Raw genomic sequence first — 12797 nt, 5'->3', positions numbered from 1 at the left:
AAAGTGGAGGACTTACCACTTAACTTCTTGATTTTTCGTGGAAACACATGTTTATCTCTTTATGGCAATCAGATGGACTATGGGAGAAGGATCCTGATGGCATTGCTCCTGCGGATTTCATTAACTCGATTTTACCAAACAACATCAAAATTATTCCTTTAGTAGATGGCCCAGCTTATGTAGATGTTTCTTTTGTCCTTACTTCTGTTGCTCTCGACATAGCCATGGAGTGTTTGGTACTATAATATATCATCTATTTTCCTGGTTGTATATAAATGTTCAGAACTTCGTTTGTAATTTTGTGTGCTTTGTCGTAATATCATTCTATTGACTTTGTTTTTTGAAACCTCACAAACGAATATCATTTTCACGTAACTTTTAGCCGTGTTATACAAAGTTTGAACTGATACGAGTTTCACGGGATCGTGCGCCAAGGCGCACATCTAAATCTAGTAAAATGTTAGCAGCAGTTGTGGGTACTGGAGACAAATCTATTACTTAGTGCTTTCACCACCTAAGATCAGCTTAGCAACAGGAAGATGGATACTGATACCATGTATTATGAGGTTATTTTTGTCACATATAAATTTGACTAAAGGGTATCATTACAGAAGTGAGTTCCCATGAGGAACTCCCTTACTCTCTCCCTTCAAGATCAATTTGTTATTCAATGATATTGTCCTGGCAAGGCCTGATGTAGCCCAGTCTGTTCGTCTCTGTATGTCGTCTCTGTTTACTGAAGTGAATTTGTTTCTCAATGTTAGACATCAATGAATTAATCAACTTTCTGTGCTGGAATGTTCGTGGTCTAAATGATCCTGATCGCTGTGATGCTGTGAACAGCAGTGTTGCTGCCTCCTCGTGCCATATAGTCTGTTTGTAGGAGACCAATCTTCAAGAGGTTGATTCCTTCATTGCTGCTCACCTGGGTGCAGAGCCAGCTCTAGGATTTCGAAGGCCCTAGGGCAAATTTTATCAATGGGTCCAACAGAGAGAAAAAATCGACTGCATAAATATATAGATATATAATTGCTCAAAATTTTGGTTAATGTGATTCTTAACAAAAAAGTTATGCATTTCTTTCTTCGGAGAGGCTTTGTAGGCAACATGATTATTGATTAAGCAAAATAGCAGAATTCCAACTCTCCAAAACCAGGCTGTTTGAATGACCGAAGAAGAGTATCTCCGTGAACAAACCAAGCGAACTAGTTAACTAAGTGAAACTATAGAAGTAGTTGCAAGTGTTGTAAAAATGAAGAGAACAATCGGGCCACCTTCACAACATGAAAAAAAGTAGGTCTGCAAGTTCTTGTATAATCGTGATCCAAAAATTACCTCGCCGATTGGCTGACTTCCCCAGGTCGTAGCAGAAGGAAATAGGAAATTAGGATAGGCGGATAAGCATTCCAGTAGGCGATAGTGGATAGCCTTGGTACGATCTACAGTGCATGATTCATTCGATAAAAAGCAATCGACAACCTTATGTATGTTCCTTGATTCGATCGAGAGAAGACACAACCTTTCAAGCCTTGCATGGGTTGCTTCTTGGTTGTTGGACACTTGGACTGGACGTCTGGCCTGGCCAAATGGGCCCATTTTTATCCTCTACAATTCCTTATATGCATTGCACAAGAAATAATGGGCCCCTATCTTTGCTGGTGATATAGGCATCCCCAACGGGCCTGCCGAAGATGGTGCCCGGGGTTTACTGAAGGGCCATGACCCGAAGTTTATGAAGCCCGGAGGCCCAGTTAAGCAATGGTTTAGAAAGATAGAGTTGTATTAGGAATAATGACTTGTAATTATTACGGGACGAACTCAAAGAGTCTCCCGGTCTTTGTAACTTGTACGTCACGAAACCCTCGGCTCCGCCTCCTATATAAGGGGGAGTCGAGGGAGAAAGAGAGGATCGATTTCATTGACAACATAACCCTAGTTTCTTAGCAGTCGAGTACTTTTCCGGCTGAAACCCTCGAGATCTACTTACCCTCTACTTCCAGGAAAACCCTAGTCTACAATCCGTAGACATTGACAAGTCGATACCTTGTCAATTGGCGCCGACCGTGGGGATTAGAGGTGTCAAGGAGCTGATCTCGATGGCACGTTCAACATCATCGACATCTTCGGTGGCAAGCAATACGATGGACGGAGGTAAACAGATCAAAACTGGTCCCGTTGATTTTTTCCTCACCCTCCCGCCCGTTTGGATGCATATGCCTATCTGGAAGAGCCAATGGAGATGAAGTTCGGGAGCTTCTACTTTTGCGTCGGGAAAGAGGGATCACACCGTATGGCAGCACCGATTCGTTCGGGACCGCTAGCGTGTGGTTCGGATTCCTCGAGATCATCATCGTCAACTAAGTCGAGCAATGGCGAAACTTCGTCGACAAGCAGCATCAAGCCCGCCGTCGGCGGAGATCTCGCCGATCTGTTCGGCGGGATGTCTTTCGGGTCGTTCATGGACTCCGATCTGGACAGCGACTCGGAAAGTGTCGACAGCCTAAGCTTCATCGAAAAATCTACCCTTATTCGGGAGGTCTTCGCCGATCTGTACGATGGTATCACCGACCCAGAGGATGATCAATCAAAGTCAACATACCATCAAGTCTACGTGATTGGCGAGTCAAGTCGTCCCGAGGACGAAACATCAGAGGCTTTCGATGATTTGGGAAATTGTCAACACCCGGATTTTTAAGTCCAGATGCCTATTATGCCGTACCTCGCAATCCCAGGAATATTGTTTTTGCGAGACATAATAGATTGATATCACAACACATTATTCATTACATACCATAATCGTCTTACAAATAAAGGATCACATGATCTAGTCTTAATACAACATAGAGGATCTAAAGATCCTATTACAAAACACATAGCGGAAGCGAAGTAGCGGTTGTGGTCCATCTGTTCCACGAGCAAGCTGTTGACGTCAGGAGTGGTCCTAGTTGTCGTAGACGTCCTGCTATCCTTCATCCTGGTACTGGGGCTCTTCTTCAAAGTCTGGCCATTTGAATAGCCAGGGACACAGCCATGAGTACTTTAAAGTACTCGCAAACTAATACTAGTGTAAGTACTAACAATTATATCCATGGGGTTCTAAGTTCTAGGTTCATTTGCATAAAGCCAGTTTTATTTCGTACGCATTTAATAAACAGAGACTCCTCATTTTTCTAACTTGAATTAAGTGGGAACATTAGTGTCATTCCCACAACTCTGTTGTGATTCAAAGTCAACGTCACCCTTCAATTCAAGTCACAAGTCACCATTCATATTTTGGAAAAGTTCTGATGACGGAACAGTATGGCTTTTCCAACTGTCCATGACCGCGGACGCGGCTATTCGAATAGGTTTACACTCTGCAGAGGTCGTACACTTGTGCCACAATAATTGCAATAGTCCGTCGGGAGTAATCGGCCCTGATTTATCGCACTCGGTGCGCGAACTACCAATCCTAACCTTTCATTTACATACCCTAGTATAGGCACCTCTCCCCATGAGCTTGGCCTCCCGGTGAGAGCAAACCGCCAACCGGGAACCGCACGGGGCTTGGGTAGGACATTCACCTCATTTCACGTCATTTCACTTTCAATGGAGGCAGCCTCGGCATAACCCCTATGACGCTTGTTCAGAGGGAACCCATACTAAAATACATAAGTTTCCAGTTAAGCCTTACCCAGATTCAGGTATTGTGGGGATACTTAAGAATTGGAATGGTATCGCATCCAAACCCAACCATCAGTTTTTGTAAAGTTCACCAAGTCATTCACAAGTCATATTCACCTTCAAAATCTTTCAATAGAATGACTCATCATTCCAAGGTTTTCAAAGTCATTGGTTTTCACAAGTTCCCATCTAGAGTAGTTAACTATAGTTTTAGCACTAGCATCTAGTCATGAGGGGTGCTAACTAACTTACAGTTTTCTAGGCTAAGTGTGATACTCTTGTACTACTCCATACTAAACCAAGTGAATCATGAATCAAAAATAAACTTTGATAAATCAAATTCAATAAAGCTTGTAAAGTAAAAACTTGGGATATGACCATTAAGCATAAAGTAAAAAGTGTAATGGTGCCTTGCTCATGTAGAGCCTTGCACTTGGGTAACTTGCAAGAATATTAGCTTGCAACAATATAACTTGCATTAGTCTAGCTTGCCTTGATTGGGGTAGTGATCAAAGTTCTCTTCTCCTTCCTCTTGGTAGAAAACCTCCTCCTCTTGATAGTCTCCGGTACTAGCGTCTATAAACGAATACGAGGATACAATCACCAAACAATACTTAAGTAGACTTAATTAGCCTTAATGGTTCACGCAAATGATCTAGCATCATCACCTAACATTACTCCACATTAAGCTAGGGTTTTCTTATTTAGTGTTAGGAAAATAATTTCCTCTCATTGAAATGTAGATTAGGGTTTCTCTTTAGTTTGGAGAACTAATTTCCTCACATTGAATCTTGGTAAGATTTAATATCCTCAAATAACAAGGTATGATCACATGTTGACCAAATTCAATACTTCACACTTATTATTTGAGAAACATGATTTAAATGAGATTCATCATCTCATGTAATTTAAATACTACTTTGATTTAAGTTCCACAAGTGAGCAAGTATGAGACCATGTAACTAAGGGCATCACCTTACTTCATAACACTTGACAAGATGATTTAAATGAGGTGATACACCTCATAAATTTGAAATCTTAAATTTTGAAATGGTTTAAATGGGCTAGTATTGACTACATAACCAATTTTTGATTCTAGCCCATGATCATGTGAAGCAACTATGCCATATTTTTACAGAAACAATTAGAGTATTGAAAATGTGAGTCATGAGAATTTGAATCACCTCAAAACTCATTATGGTTGATTTTATAAATTTATTTGAATTCTGAAAACTCTCTGAATGTTATTTTTACTATTCAAGTTCTACAACTTATTTTGATTTGAATCCAATTAGGTTGGATGCCTTTCATGATTTTTATAAATATATAAAATTTGTCAAATTTGGTTCAGTAGATTTGAAGTTATTTGAATTTGAATCAAGCATCTGTAAGCAAAATTGACTGAAAAAGATTTATTCGAATTCAAAATTTGGGCCTAGGCGGGAAATCTTAACGGGCCAGAGGGAGAGAGAGAAGTAGGCCGGCCCACTGCGCCTCTCGCGCTCACAGGCCGCCTGACGGGTGGGGCCTACGCGTCAGTGACGCTTAAATGCCGAACCGGTACGCGGTGATGCGGGCCGTTGGATTAGATGACGATCGAGCGGCGCACGGCCGTCGTCGTCTCCGACGAGAAGCGAGGGTACTGGCGGCACGGGCAGGGGGTTGACGGCTTACCGGAGCTCCGGCGAGGATCGAGGAGGGTGATGTCTATGCACGCTTCTATTCCTGTAGACAGTGTTGGGCCTCCAAGAGCAGAGGTTTGTAGAACAGCAGCAAGTTTCCCTTAAGTGAGTCACCCAAGGTTTATCGAACTCGGGGAGGTAGAGGTCAAAGATATCCCTCTCAAGCAACCACTGCAATTAAGATACAAGAAGTCTCTTGTGTCCCCAACACACCTAATACACTTGTCAGATGTATAGGTGCACTAGTTTGGCGAAGAGATAGTGAAATACAAGTAATATGGATGATTATAAGTAGTAATTGCAATCTGAAATAAAGATGGTAGCAAGCGAACATGTAACGAGAACTTGTTGGAAACGGTGTTTCAATGCTTAGAAACAAGGCCTAGGGATCATACTTTCACTAGTGGACACTCTCAACAATGATCACATAACTGAATAAATAAATGCTACTCTTAAACACTCTCTTATTGGATAACAAACACCATTCATTGTGTAGGGCTACAAAGCATACCTCAAGCCGGAGTAAACAAGCTCCACAACTTCATAAAGGAATCACACACGATGCGCACACTGTCACCATCACACCGTGGAGAGTGAATCCAGAGTTCATATTAAAGTAACCTCTAGAGTGCATAATAGACCGTTGCAATTTAGACCGAGTACTAACATAGAATACACACTGTCACCAATTGCTATGAAAGGGAGAATAGATCACATCAATACTATCATAGTAATAGTTAACTTCATAATCTACAAGAGATTACAATCATAACATACGCCAAGTACTACATGATGCACACACTGTCCTCTTTACATCATGGAGGAGGAATAGACTACTTTAATAACATCACTAGAGTAGCACATAGATTAATCGGAAATTCAATTCGGCTCCCGGGTGCGTATGCTCCCTCTACCAAAAAAGCATATTTCGAAATGAAAAAAATTGGATAAAAAATTCTACATGTACATCTCCATAATGTATGTGCATTCGCCAAGTTTCACGAAAAATTAATGTTTTTTGTGATCTATGTAAAAAGGAGAAACTTTATCTTGTGAAAAGCATTATTTTTAGCACTAAATTTTATCTTTTTTACATACGTCACATGATAAGTCGATTTTTTATGAAACGACTTTGTGAGCGTGTAGCACGTGAAGATGTACGTATGAATTTTTTGTTTCAATTTTTTTAAAATTTAAAATGTAAGTAAGATGCATTTCAAAATATAGGGAGCATATGCACCCATGTTCCAAAACACCACATAGATTAATAGTGATACAAAGCTCATGATCACATAAAGATCACACCATGGGAGAGAGAGAGAGAGATGAACCACATAGCTACCGGTAGAGCCCTCAGCCGTGGGGGATAACTACTCCCTCCTCATCATGGGAGACAACAATGGCGATGAAGATGGCGGTGGTGTCGATGGAGATGACTCCGGGGGCAATTCCCCGTCCCGGCGGCGTGCCGGAACAGAGATTCTGTCCCCCGAAACTTGTCTTCGCGATGGCAGCGGCTACGGAACTCTTCGTGGAATATCGTCGATTTTGTTAGGGTTTTCGGAGACGGAGGAATATATAGGCGAAAGAGCGATGTCGGTGGAGTCCTGAGGTGGGCTCCCCACCTGGTGGCGCGGCAGAGGGGTGGCCCGCGCCCCCCTATGGTGTGGGCTCCTCGTGGCCCCCCTTTGTCTCTCCTTCGGACTCCGTGAAGCCCCTGGAAAAATAGGAACGTGGCCTTTTGTTTCGTCCAATTCCGAGAATATTTCTTGTGTAGGATTTCTGAAACCAAAAATAGCAGAAAACAGGAACTGGCTGATGGCGTGTAAGACACACGTCCGTTGGGAACCCCAAGAGGAAGGTGTGATGCGTACAGCGGCAAGTTTTCCCTCAGTAAGAAACCAAGGTTTATCGAACCAGTAGGAGTCAAGAAGCACGTTGAAGGTTGATGGTGGCGGAGTGTAGTGCGGCACAACACCAGGGATTCCGGCGCCAACGTGGAACCTGCACAATACAATCACAGAACTTTGCCACAACGTAACAGTGAGGTTTTCAATCTCACCGGCTTGCTGTAAACAAAGGATTAGATGTATAGTGTGGATGATGTTGATTGTTTGCGAAGAACAGTAAAGAACAATTGCAGTAGATTGTATTTCAGATGTAAAGAATAGGACCAGGGTCCACAGTTCACTAGTGGTGTCTCTTCCATAAGATAACAGATGTTGGGTGAAGAAATTACGAGTTGGGCAATTGACAAATAAAGAAGGCATAACAATGCACATACATATATCATGATGAGTACTATGAGATTTAATCGGGGCATTACGACAAAGTACATAGACCGCTATCCGAGCATGCATCTATGCCTAAAAAGTCCACTTTCGAGGTTATCATCCGAACCCCTTCCGGTATTAAGTTGTAAACAACGAGACAATTGCATTAAGTATGGTGCGTAATGTAATCAACACAAATATCCTTAGACAAAGCATCGATGTTTTATCCCTAGTGGCAACAACACATCCACAACCTTAGAACTTTCTGTCACTGTCCCAGATTTAATGGAGGTATGAACCCACTATTGAGCATAAATACCCCCTCTTAGAGTCACAAGTATCAACTTGGCCAGAGCCTCTACTAGCAACGGAGAACATGCAAGAACATAAATAACATATATGATAGATTGATAATCAACTTGACATAGTATTCAATATTCATCGGATCGCAACAAACACAACATGAAGGATTACAAATAGATGATCTTGATCATGATAGGCAGCTCACAAGATCTAACATGATAGCACAATGAGGAGAAGACAACCATCTAGCTACTGCTATGGACCCATAGTCCGAGGGTGAACTACTCACACATCGATCCGGAGGCGATCATGGCGATGAAGAGACCTCCGGGAGATGATTCCCCTCTCCGGCGGGGTGCCGGAGGCGATCTCCTGAATCCCCGAGATGGGATTGGCGGCGGCGACGTCTCTGGAAGGTTTTCCGTATCGTGGCTCTCGGTACTGGGGGTTTCGCGACGAAGACCTTAAGTAGGCGGAAGGGCAGAGTCGGGAGGGTCACGAGGGGCCCACACAACAGGGCCGCGCGACCAGCACACGGGCCGCGCCGCCCTAGTGTGGCGCCACCTCGTGGCCCCACTTCGTTTCCTCTTCGGACTTCTGGAAGCTTCGTGGAAAAATAGGCCCCTGGGCGTTGATTTCGTCCAATTCCGAGAATATTTCCTTACTAGGATTTCTGAAACCAAAAACAGCAGAAAATAGCAACTCGCTCTTTGGCATCTCGTCAATAGGTTAGTGCCGGAAAATGCATAATAATGACATATAATGTGTATAAAACATGTGAGTATCATCATAAAAGTAGCATGGAACATAAGAAATTATAGATACGTTTGGGACATATCAAGCATCCCCAAGCTTAGTTCCTACTCGCCCTCGAGTAGGTAAACGATAACAAAGATAATTTCTGAAGTGAAATGCTATCATAATCTTGATCATACTATTGTAAAGCATATGGGATGAATGCAGCGATTCGAAGCAATGATGAAGATAATGAGTAAACAAATGAATCATATAGCAAAGACTTTTCATGAATAATACTTTCAAGACAAGCATCAATAAGACTTGCATAAGAGTTACTCATAAAGCAATAGATTCAAAGTAAAGGCATTGAAGCAACACAAAGGAAGATATAAGTTTCAGCGGTTGCTTTCAACTTCAACATGTATATCTCATGGATAATTGTCAACACAAAGTAATATAACAAGTGCAATAAGTAAACATGTAAGAATCAATGCACACAGTTGACACAAGTGTTTGCTTCGGGATAGAAAGAATAGGCAAACTGACTCAACAATAAAGTAGAAGATAGGCCCTTCGCAGAGGGAAGCATTGATTACTATATTTGTGCTAGAGCTTTTCATTTTGAAAACAAGAAACAATTTTGTCAACGGTAGTAATAAAGCATATGTGTTATGTATAAGACATCTTATAAGTTGCAAGCCTTATGCATAGTATACTAATAGTGCTCGCACCTTGTCCTAATTAGCTTGGATTAACACGGATTATCATTGCATAGCATATGTTTCAACCAAGTTTCACAAAGGGGTACCTCTATGCCGCCTGTACAAATGTCTAAGGAGAAAGCTCGCATTGGATTTCTCGCTTTTGATTATTCTCAACTTAGACATCCATACCGGGACAACATAGACAACAGATAATGGACTCCTCTTTAATGCATAAGCATTCAACAACAGTTAAAATTCTCATAAGAGATTGAGGATTAATTGTCCAAACTGAAACTTCCACCATGAATCATGGCTTTAGTTAGCGGCCCAATGTTCTTCTCTAACAGTATGCATACTCAAACCATTTGATCATGAAAATCGCCCTTACTTCAGACAAGACGAACATGCATAGCAACTCACATGATATTCAACAAAGGTAAAAGAGTTGATGGCGTCCCCAGAAACATGGTTACCGCTCAACAAGCAACTTATTAAGAAATACAAAAGAAGCCCGGTGACCGGGTGTATACGTGAGCACGCGGTGATTGATTGACATGTGGCAAACGGTGTTAGTTGTCCCGTTAGGTGACAACCCAATGCAACACTCTCCACTTATCCACCGTGCTCAACACTCTCCACCATCCGTTGACCCGGCTGCTGTAGCTCACACTACACGTCCCTTTCAAATTACAACGCACAAGAGCTACTCCAGAACCAGCAACACTAAATTTGCAATTTGTACAATACTGATGGTTTTTCACTTCAGTGCAAACGAAACATGTCGATTCAGCAATCAACATAGCAGGCATGCATTTTTTTTCCAAACTGCTACGTTTATACAGGTAACAATTTTTTTTTGGAGGGCACATACCTGGATATATTACTCAAAGATCACAATACAGAACATGTACATCCAGATACGGGGCAACTGTCCCCAAATTACAAGGACCGAAACCAAGAACAGGAACAGAACAAGGTCCTCTAGAACTACAAAGAACAGAGCAATCGCTGCTGCTTGCATCTCCATGAGCACATCATCGGAGATGAATAAGAACCGCAGCAGCTTAGTCGCCGGCATGGAACTACGCCTGGATCTTGCAGACGGCGAGAAGAAGCATCGGCGGGAGCAACGCTCCGAACCATGCCGACCGTCGGGTCGCCGGCCAATTCCAGCTAGCAAACCCGCAGTAGAACAGCTCCAGGGACAGCAAAATCAGCAGTAGCTGCCGCCACAGGCCCAACCACTCCTCCGTCCTCCTCCTTCTTCCACCACGGTAGCCAGAGAAGAGCACAAGAAGCAGAAAAAAGACGAGCTTTATTACCAAGGAGATCGCCAAGGTCGCCAAAGACACGAGAGCATCCATCGCCTCCACCCATAGGAGCTTGACGGGCCACCTCTTCTTCGCAGCCGTGCACCAGGAGATACTCTTGATTTCTGCATGTGGAGTTAATCTGAAATAACCTCTCGTTGAGTTGTTGTATGCGCATCAATTCTTGATGGACGATGGATTTCCCATCTCCAAAAATAAAAGTTCCAAATCGATTCAACTGGTTCCAGGGGCGGCCTCTGTGGCACAAATCGAGTCAATGGACCACTGCGGTACAAATCTCCGCAGCGCAATTCCAGAGCAGTATCAGCGGATTTGGGAGGGATTTCCGCCGCCAACGGTGGAGAAACACGCCGGGCCGACTGTCGGCGTCCTCCACGGTGCACCTTCTCCCGTGCCGCCCCGACTGACCACGCCCAGGATCCACCACCCGCGGGTCGACGCCCTGGGCTGCCTTCTCCGTCCCCGACCGACGAGCCGGGCGTGATGAAGATCGTGAGCACCGCGGGGAGCCGCGCGTTCCCGCTTCGCGCCAGCATCGACGGCGTCATTCCGCCGGCGCCGAACCAGGGCGGCGCCTCGTCGTTCCCCGCCTTCCCGCCGGACGTCGGCCGCCGCGTGGTGAGCCCCGGCAGCGGGTTCACGCGATGAGCGACGCCAGAGTGGATGGATACGATGCAGAGAGGACAAGCATTGGGTTGGGACGGGCACACCCAAGGACCGCTGCCGGGGCGCGCGATGACGAGATCGAAGGGAGCACCTCCGCCTTTGGGCCGCGCGACAAGGTTGAGCGAGCACCTCCGCGGGTCAGCGGCGGCGGACACGGTCCTCCTAGGAGGTAGGACAAGGAGATGGGCGGTGGCGACGGTGAAGTAGCAGGCGACGGGAAGCGGCGGCGGTGGTGAGGTAGCCGGCGATGGGGGAAGCCGCGCTGCGCGGTCGAGCACTGGAGAGAGAGGGGCCTCGCCGAGGTAGGAGAGAGAGGCCTCGCCGGATGGGCTTGAGGTCAGCGGCAGAGCAAGCTCACGCTATGGCGACACGGAGCTTCGGCGGCGCTGCCGTCGGTGGAAACAAGCTCCATAGCTTATCCTCTCGTTGGAATAAAGGAGCGGTGTAGGTGGGGAAGAGAATAAGACGTGCGGGGCCTACTCAATCGTCGTGTGCTGGGCAGCTGTGTTGCTAGCGATCGAGTACCCGAGATGGGCAGCGTTTTTCCAGTTGAAAAAGCAGATTAACGCCGTTTGGTGTCTGTTTGTGAGGCCAGAATCTCAAAGCGAATCCAACGGTAGTGGATGCGTGCTCACGTATACACGCGGTCACGAAATCCACTCTCTTAAGAAATAAGACACATAAGTACATATTCTTCATCACAATAGTTTTTAAGGCTGTTTGTCCCATGAGCTATATATTGCAAAGATAAAGAAATAGAAATTTTAAAGGTAGCACTCAAGTAATTTACTTTGGAATGGCGGAGAAATACCATGTGGTACGTAGGTATGGTGGACACAAATGTCATGGTTATTGGCTCAAGGATTTGGATGTATGAGAAGAATTCCTCTCAATACAAGGCTAGGCTAGCAAGGTTGTTTGAAGCAAACTAAAGTATAAAAGGTGCAGCAAAGCTCACATATGAACATATTGTAACTATTATAAGACTTCACATTGTCTCCTTGTTGTTCAAACACCTCAACCGAGAAAATATCTAGACCCTAGAGATCAATCATGCAAACCAAATTTTAACAAGCTCTATGTAGTTCTTCATTAATGGGTACAAGGTACATGATGCAAGAGCTTAAACATGATCTATATGAGCACAACAATTGCCAAGTATCCCATTATTCCAGACATTTTACCATTTACCACATGCGGCATTTTCCGTTTCCAACCATATAATAATGAATGAAATAGTCCAACTTTCGCAATGAACATTAAGAATAAAGCTAAGAACATATTTGTTCATACGAAACAGTGGAGCGTGTCTCTCTCCCAAACAAAGAATGCTAGGATCCGATTTATTCAAAGAAAAACAAAAATAAAAACAAACAGACGCTCCAAGTAAAGCACATAAGATGTGACAGAATAAAAATATAGTTTCACTAGAGGAAC

The sequence above is a fragment of the Lolium rigidum genome, chromosome 6, assembly GCF_022539505.1.
Source record: "Lolium rigidum isolate FL_2022 chromosome 6, APGP_CSIRO_Lrig_0.1, whole genome shotgun sequence".
Taxonomy (NCBI): Eukaryota; Viridiplantae; Streptophyta; class Magnoliopsida; order Poales; family Poaceae; genus Lolium; species Lolium rigidum.
This window is presented reverse-complemented; position numbering follows the sequence as displayed.